Raw genomic sequence first — 9,375 nt, 5'->3', positions numbered from 1 at the left:
CTCACCGCAACCTCTGTCTCCCGGGTTCAAGTGATTCTTGTGCCTCAGCCTCCCTGAGTAGCTGGGATTACAGGCACATGCCACTACACCTGGCTAATTTTTTTTTGTATTTTCAGTAGAGATGGGGTTTTGCCATGTTGGCCAGGATGGTCTGAAACTTCTGACCTCAGGTGATCTGCCTGCCTTGGCCTCCCAAAGTGCTGGAATTACAGGTGTGAGCCACCTGTGCCTGGCCCGGATATCTATTCTTGAACCAGACAACTAGGCTCTCATCAACCATAAGTCTGAGGTCTTAGGGCCTATATATTTGTACCTTTTAACCCACTTCTCTCCATCTTCCCTCCTGCCCCTATTCACCCTTCCCAGTCTCTGTTATCTCTTTTTCCATTCTCTATCTTAGCTCCTAGCCAGGTGTGGTGGCTCACGCCTGTAATCTCAGCACTTTGGGAGGCTGAAGCAGGTGATCACTTGAGGCCAGGAGTTGAAGACCAGCCTGGGCAATATGGCAAAACCCTGTCTGTACCAAAACCACAAGAATTAGCCAGGCATGCTGGTGCATGCCTGTAGTGCCAGCTACTCAGGAGCCTGAGATGGGAGGATCACTTGAGCCCACAAGGATCACTTGAGCCCGGGAGGTGGAGGTTGCAGTGATCTGTGATGATCATGCCACTTTACTCCAGCCTGGGCAACAGAGCTAGACCCTGTTTCAAAAAAAATTTTTTTTTAGGTCCCTCATGTAAGTGAGAACATGTGGTATTTGTGCCTGGCTCGTGGCACTTAAGATAATTACCTCCATCAGCTGAATATTATCTAGCCAATTTTCTAGAATAGTTAATACTGGCCATTTTGGAAGCTAACATTGGCCAAGATGGAAAGTCAAAAATGACAAGAAAATTAGCATAAAATTACGTTTGCAGACGCATATTAACTTCTCTGTACCATTTGTGCCCTAGTTTAAATCTGCTTTTAAAATTTATTGTTTAACAAAGTGTGGACCAGGTGCGGTGCAGTGGCTCACACCTGTAAAATGAGCACTTTGGGAGGCCGAGGAGGGTGGATCACTTGAGGTCAGGAGTTCAAGACCAGCCTGGCCAACTTGGTGAAACCCCGTCTCTACAAAAAATACAAAAGTTAGCCAGGAGTGCTCATTTTGTCACCCAGGCTAGAGTGCACTGGCATGATCACAGTTCACTGCAACCTCTGCCTCCCAGGCTCAAGCAATCCTCCCACCTCAGCCTCCCGAGTAGCTGGGACTACAAGCACACACCATCATACCTGGCTAATTTTTTTATTTTTTGTAGAGACAAGGTCTCACCACATTGCCCAAGCTTGTCTCAAACTCCTGGGCTCAAGTTATCCACTGATCTTGGCTTCCCAAAGTGCTGGGATTATAGGCATGTGGGGGGTGACGCACGGCAACATATTCAAGCTTATGTACCTGGCATTTGAGGTCAGGCATGGAAAAATACTGAGCACTGTGTATATGTTACTTGTGCATGGGAATGAAACTCCCTGGCTCTGAAAACAGGACAGGGAGTGGAGTGTGTGGTGTGATAAGGAACGCTGGAAACAGCCTCTTGAGAATGCAGTTTGAGTGTGTACAAGGTCACAGGTGTCTCAGTAACCCACCTCAAATGGCCATCTAGTTGATGTTTGTAGTTAATACAAGCCCTTTCAATAAATACTTGGCAGACGGATGCTGGGGCAGACTCTCTCGGAAGAGCTGCCCCCTAGCCCCGCTCAGCTGGAACTCTCTGAGTACTTCATTCTTGGCGTTTACTGCAAGCTGTAAGCTCCGCAACCGGTGACCCCGACGTGACCGCCTTGAATTTACATGTGAAGGTGGAGAGCTTCATCAATTTTCGGGGAATCCCGGTAAGGGACAGTCCTGACTCCCATCAGGAGGACAGGATGCTCGCATAAAGTATCAGGGGTTAGGTTGTCCAAATGACCAAAGAGCAGAAAGTATTTTTTAAAACAGTGCAACAGCTACTTAATGCTATCCAGTGCACTTTAGAGCCTGGAGCTCTGCACAAGCTTGCGCTCTTAATTAGGCAGAAATGCCCTTGGTTTCCTGATCAAGGAAACTTAGACTTAAGAGTTATGGGAGCAGGTAGGTTGCTGCCTGAAAAGAGGATATGAGCAAGGTCCTTTTACTAATGTTACTATTTTGACCACCTGGGCGCTGGTACGCTCTGTGTTGTATCCTCTTTATTAGCCAGATTGCGGTGAGTCAAACCGCCCATCTTCTCCACCTGAAGGGAATTCAGGAGATTTAAAGAAGGAAAAACAGAAACCAGAACAACAGGGAGAGACTTCTCTCCTGTCTTCATTTCCTTCTGTGGGGAATAAAGAAGAGATTTTTTCTAGCAGGGCACGGTGGCACGTGCCTGTAATCCCAGCTACTCAGGAGGCTGAGGCAGAATTGCCTGAACCCAGGAGGCGGAGGTTGCAGTGAGCCGAGATCGCGCCATTGCACTCCAGCCTGGGTAACAAGAGCGAAGCTCCGTCTCAAAAAAAAAAAAAAAAGAAGAGATTTTTTCTAGTGAGGATAAGGACAGACCGGAGCCTTTTCCTCTCCCTATAGAAAAGCTATTGCCCTCCTCTCCTCCACCCTTAAAGGGACCTGCATCTGTTTGCCCTGTTCAGCCGACAGCGCCTCCCATCCCCCTTGAGAGATTGGAGACCGCGCAAGGGATGGTTCTTGCATAAGACCCTGGGTTAGCGATCGGGTGGCCGTGTCTCCTCGACAAACTTCCCTGCTGGAAGGGTGCCTCCAGGAGGAAGGAAAGTGGCTGATGATGACTGTCTTCCTAATATCCAGGTTCTCACCTCCTACTTCCAGCACTGGCCTTCTTGGCCTTGTCTTTTTTCTGTTTCCCTGGAGTATAAGGGAAAGTTGCATGCTGCCTCCTGGGTTTTATCCCAGAAAGCTCTGGATTTCTTGCTGCCCACAGAGTCCTGGGGCAGGAGAGTTGCTAAGATACCATGGAGTGCCCATTTAGTCACTGGCACTCTGGGCAGATTGCCCCTTTCTGGGTTTGTGGTGACGGAGGGGAAGAGGTGGCTGCAGGCAGCTCCAGCCCGGTCCTGAGAATCCTCCTCACCGTGGTCACGTGCCTTAGTAACTGTGCCCAGAAAGTGGCCTGCTGCTTGCTGTGCTTTTTTTCTACTTCTGCCCTTCCTTGCTGCCCCTCACATGTCTCAGTTGACAAGCAATTCCTTATCTTCCCTCGCTCCCTAGGGAAAGGGCTAACAGTCCATGTGCACCCCAACCTTATTAGCCTAAGGTGGGCAGAGGGGTGTGGAGCAGCCTAGAGTACAGAGCTCTGGGGGAGAAGCCCGCTAATGAGGGTACTGTCCCATAGCCATATGTTAAATGCTAGCTAGGCTGAGGTGGACGAGCTCTGCCAGCTGCTGACATCTTCAGAAGATAGATGCAGCAGTCAGGAATGTTTGTTTTGCTTTTTTATGAAATGTTTAAAAACACTGTGGCTGGGAAACTTCAAAGCAGACCCTTTGCTGCATGTCTGCTCCTCCCCTGAGCCTCTCTGCTTGAGGGTGGTAAAAATAATAAAAAGCCCAGTATATTTTCACTACCTTTCCTAACAAGGTTGGCTCCAGGCGTAGGTGGTCTGGAGGATGAGGGGAGAGGTCTTCTGCCAGCCTGTGACCCTCTTGCCTCCTGCCTCCGTGCTCACACACACTCTTTACCACCTGGTCATTCTCTGGCCTTTTGCTGCCACTTGTAGTCTTTCTTCCTTCCTCTCAGGATAAGGGCAGTAACAGGTGGCAGGCTATTAAAAAGAGAGGCTGCCTAAGGAGCCCAGGGCAGGTGGGAAGAAACCAGCAACAGCCTTGCTTTCCCAAGCTCACTTCTAAGACATTCCAGCTAAAGGCTGATGCAGAAAAACGGCCAGCACCTAAAGACATTTTTGGGGGTTTTTTTTTTTTAAACATACTTAGGCTAACTCAGTGCAGGTTTATTATCCTGATGACTTGCAGTCACATTCTAATGACTTTCAAAGGCCGGAAAATATGGGGAAAAACCTTAAAATATCCATCCCTTCCATCCTTAGTTTAACAGGTAGGCTCTATCTTTTGCCATTTCTGTATTTTATGTGCTATTTACCTCTAAACATTTACAAAAGACCACAGGTTTAGTAGCTTCTCTTATCATAAAGGGGTGCCGATGACCCTGCTACCCTTTTCCTACCATTAAGCGAGGAACAGTTCACACTCTCCTAGCTTGCGATCTTGATTAGCAAGCAGCAACGGCTGACTTCATTAGTACTATCAGCGTTCATTTACCAACCTCTAAGCTCCGGAACTTCTGACAAACTGTGCCTGTTAAATTTGTATCTGTTGGAGCCCTTGCTTCATGGCTTTACAGATGGTTCAGAACCATGCCTCTACAGATGGTTCAGAAAAAACTGGAAGAGCAGCTACAGTGTGGCAAGATGCCATGCAAAACCGGCAGCACAAAATCCAGGAACATTTTAAAACTACGCAACAGGCAGAGTTAGGTGCCCTAATATTGGCCTTAAAAACTTGTCCTCACCAAGACATAAATATAGTTAGTGATTCTGCTTATGCAAGGTATAGCATTATTCATTTAGATCTTGCACATGTGAAGGGCATTACTAATGAAATCTTCACTAGCTTTGCTTCTTGCAGCGCAAGAGCTCCTCTGTGTTCATCGTCACCCTCTTTACATCACCCATATTTGTTCTCATTCTAGGTTACCTGGTCCCGTATCAGAAGGCAATGCTAGAGGTGATGCTCTGGTACAACCACAGATGTGGTTTGCAGACTTTCCTGCATTTTTCTGAGCTCAAGCTGATCATGCTTTTTTTCATGAGAATGCTCGCAGTCTTAAACAACAGTTTCATTTAAAACTTGCTCAAGCTCACATGGTTATTAAAACTTGTCCTGATTGCCAAGGGCATTCTCTCTCTAGGGCTTGGTGCCAACCCACAAGTTCTGGTGCCTAATGCTATCTGGCAAACTGATGTTACTCAGTATCTACCCTTTGGTTGTTTTAAATTTCTCCACGTAGGCTGTGTGCGATGGCTGATGCCTGTAATCCCAGCACTTTGGGAGGCTAAGGCGGGTGGAGCATGAGGTCAGGCGTTTGAGACCACCCTGGCCAACATGGTGAAACCCTGTCTTTACTAAAGATACAAAAAATTAGCTGGGTGTGGTGGTGCATGCATGTAGTAATCCCTGCTACTCAGGAGGCTGAGGCAAGAGAATTGCTTGAACCTGGGAGGCAGAGGTTGCAGTGAGCACTCCAGCCTGGGCAACAGGGTGAGACTCTGTCTCAAAAATAAATAAATAAATGAATAAACAAATAAATAAATTTCTCCACATTACCGTGGACAGTTATACAGGTTTAATACATGCTACCCCCTGGACAGGAAAAAAAACCTAAAAATGCAATTGCTCATTTGTTTAAATCTATTATGACTTTAGGCCATCCACAAACTATAAAAACTGATAATGGACCTTGCTATCTTAGGGCTTGCTTTGCATATGCAAACACATGACAAAATCACCTAAGAATACATTTCTCAGAACTTACTCCTGTTGTTAAGTGACATATGACTGTATTTTGATTTTGGCCTAGTGATACTGACTTTGGACTTCTGGTGTCCAGAGTTGCCAGAAAAATAAATTTATATTGTTTTAAGCCACCAAGTTAATGATAATTTAGGAAATGTGGGCATGCCCATCGTGAAAGAATGTTTGCTCCACAGGGCAGGAGCTGTGGGCTGGCCAACAGCAGCCTTTCCAATTCCCTTTTTGTAAGAGGGGTGTGTGTGTGTGCGGGGGTGGGGTGGGGCTGGAATTTTAAGGCTGCACAGACTCATGGGAGATAACACAGTCCAGAGGACATTTTAGAATGACAGAAAATCAAGTCACCAGCAAGATACAATTGATCCTTATTAGTCAAGGATTCTCCATATTTGCAAATTTGCCAATTCACTAAAATTCATCTGTAACTCAAACACCAATACTCAAGGAGCTTTTGGACATTCGCATAGTGGCAAAAAAGGAGTCATCCAGTGAACACGCTTCCAGCTGAGGCCAAACGAGGTAATGTCCTGCCTTCTTGTTTCAGTTCCCATACTGTAAATAACTGTTTCACGGCCTATTTAGTGCCATGTTTTTCATATTTTTGTGCTTTCTCTTGGTGATTTCACTGTTTAAATTGGTTCCCAAGGGTATACCTGAAGTGTTTCAAGGTGCAAGGCTGTGATGCGCCTTACAGAAAAAATACATGTGGGCCATATGTGATGGCTCACGCCTGTAATCTCAACATTTGGAGAGGCCAAGGCAGGAGGAGCACTGGAGCTCAGGAGTTTGAGACCAGCCTGGACAACATTGCGAGACTCTATCTCTAAAAAATAAAAAAAATAGCTGGTGTGACGGCATGTGCCTGTAGTCCTAGGTATTTGGGAGGCTGAGGCAAGAGGATCACTTGAGCCCAGGAAGCTGAGGCTTCAGTGAGCAAAGGTCATCCAAGATCATGCCACTACACTTCAGCCTGGGTGCTGGGTGACAGAGTTACACCCTGTCAAAAAAAAGAAAAAAGAGAAAATACATGTGTGAGTTAAGTTTTTTCAGGCATGAGTTATAGTGCTATTTGCTGTGAGATCAATGTTAACGAATAAAAATACATATGAAATAAGAGGTCTTAAAACAAGGTTATGTATTAATCAGTTAATGAAGATGCTGTGAACAGAGTTCTGCAGGAATCTAACTCCGTATTTCCCCACGGAGAAATGGTTAATATTCACTCATTCAGTATTCATGATAACTTTATTGAAATAACTATGACAAATAACAAGGATCGACTTCATGACAATTCTAAACTTCTATGTATCTAATAACATTATCTCAAAATATGTAAAGCAAAGTTGAATAGAATTAAGAGGAGAAATAGAAAAATCTAAGTTCATAGTGGGGCTGGGCATAGTGGCTCATGCCTATAATCTCAGTGCTTTGGGAGGACCAGCCTGGATAACATAGGGAGACCCTGACTATAATTAGCTAGGTGTGGTGGTGTGAGCCTGTAGTCCCAGCTGCTCAGGAGGCTGAGGTGAAGTCTTGCTTGAGCCTAGGAGTTCAAGACCAGACTGGGCAATATAGGGAGACCCCTGTCTTTACAAAAACAAATAATAAAATACAATACAAATAAAATGTAAAAGCATAGTGGGAAATTTTAACAAACTTTTCAGCAACTGATAGAAAAGCAGATAAAAAAATCTGTAAGGATATGATAGAGTTTAGACTTAGAAAAAATTCACATAATATAAGATTAATCATTGTAAACTGTATCATTAAGTGGTTTTTAGTGACAGTCACAATGTTATGCAACCATCACCATTACCTAATTCCAGAACCTTTTCATCACCCTAAAAAGAAAGCCCTTATTCATTAAGTAGCCACTCCCTATTCCTAGCTCACTAATCTACCATCTGTATTTATGAATGTGCCTATTCTGGACATTTCACACAATTTATGCATGGCTTCTTTTACTTGGCATAATGTTTTTAAGGTGTATTCATGTTGTAGACATACTTTATTCCTTTTTTTTAATTTAATTTTTATTTTTTTCTTAGAGCTGAGGTTTCACCATGTTGACCAGGCTGGTCTTGAACTCCTGACCTCGTGATCCACCCACCTCAGCCTCCCAAAGTGCTGAGATTACAGGTGTGAGCCACTGCACCTGGCCTTTATTCCTTTTTATAGACTAATATTTCATTTTGTAGACTACATTTTGTGTATCCATTTCATCAGTTAATGGACATTTGGGTTGTTTCCATTTTGGTCTATTATAAATACTGTGTGATAAACATTTGTGTATAAATTCTTGAGTGAACACATATTTTCAATTCTCTTAAGCATATTCTTATACTATAGTCTGAGTGTTTGTGTTTCTCCAAAATTTATACATTAACACTTAATCCCAAATGTGACAGTATTAAAAGGTAAGGCCTTTTGGGAGATGATTAGGTCATGAGGGGTTCAGCTTCTTGTTTTGAGACGGAGTCTTGCTCTATCACCCAGGCTGGAGTGCAGTGGCAAGCTCTCGGCTCACTGCAACCTCACCTCCCTGGTTCAAGTGATTCCCCTGCCTCAGCATCCCAAGTAGCTGGGATTACAGGTGTGTGCCACCATGTCCAGCTTTTTTTTTTCTCTTGGATTTTTAGTAGAGACAGATTTTCACCATGTTGGTCAGACTGGTCTCAAACTCCTGACCTCAGGCAATCCACCTGCCTGGGCCTCCCAAAGTGCTGGGATTGCAGGCATAAGCCACAGCACCCGACCCAGGTTCAGCTTCATGGTTGAGATTAGTGTCTCTATAAAAAGATACTGAAGAAAGCTAGCTAGCTAGTCCCTCCTAGTATGTGAGGGTACAGCTAAAGGGCACACAATCTATGAACCAGAAAGTGGGCCCTAACCAGACACTGAATCTGCTGGTGCCTTGATCTTGGACTTTCCAGCCTCCAGAACTGTGAGAAATAAATTAAAAAAAATTTTTTTTTTAATTTCCATAGGTTTTTGGGGAACTGGCAGTATTTGGTTATGTAAGTTCTTTGGTGGTTATTTGTAAGATTTTGGGGCATTCATCATCAGTATGTACCGAGCAGGATACACTGAACTTGATTTGTAATCTTTCATCCCTCACCCTCTTCCCACCCTTTCCTCCTTAGTCCCCCAAGTCTACTGTATCATTATTTATTTATTTATTTTGATATGGAGTCTCCCTCTGCCACCCAGGCTGGAGTGCAGTTGTATAATCTCAGCTCATTGCAACCTCTGCCTCCTGGGTTTAAGCAATTCCCGTGCCTCAGCCTCCCGAGTAGCTGAGATTACAAGCGCCCGCCACCACACCCAGCTAATTTTTGTATTTTTAGTAGAGACAGGGCTTCACCACGTTGGCCAGGCTGGTCTTGAACTCCTGATCTCAAGTGATCTGCCCACCTCGGCCACCCAAAGTGCGGGATTAAGGCGTGAGCCACTGCACCTGGCCTATTGTCATTCTTATGCCTTTGCATCCTCAGAGCTTAGCTCCCACTTATAAGCACATACGATGTTTGGTTTTCCATTCCTGAGTTACCTTGCTTGGAATAATAGTCCGCAATCCCATCTAGGTTGCTGTGAATGCCATTAATTAATTCCTTTTTATGGCTGAGTAGTATTCCATGGTATATATATACCAGTTTCTTTCTTCCACTGTGTTCTTTTGATGTTATCATAAATGAAATTGTTCTGTCATTTTTGTGTTGTTCATTCCAAGTGTCTAGAAATACAAATTTTTATATTGTATCTTGCAACTCTGCTGATTTATAAGCACTAATTGTG

This window comes from Aotus nancymaae, unplaced genomic scaffold (assembly GCF_030222135.1).
Source record: "Aotus nancymaae isolate 86718 unplaced genomic scaffold, 86718_ANA_hifiasm-v0.15.2.pri h1tg000015l_0, whole genome shotgun sequence".
Lineage (NCBI taxonomy): Eukaryota > Metazoa > Chordata > Mammalia > Primates > Aotidae > Aotus > Aotus nancymaae.
Note: the sequence above shows the minus strand (reverse complement) of the source record.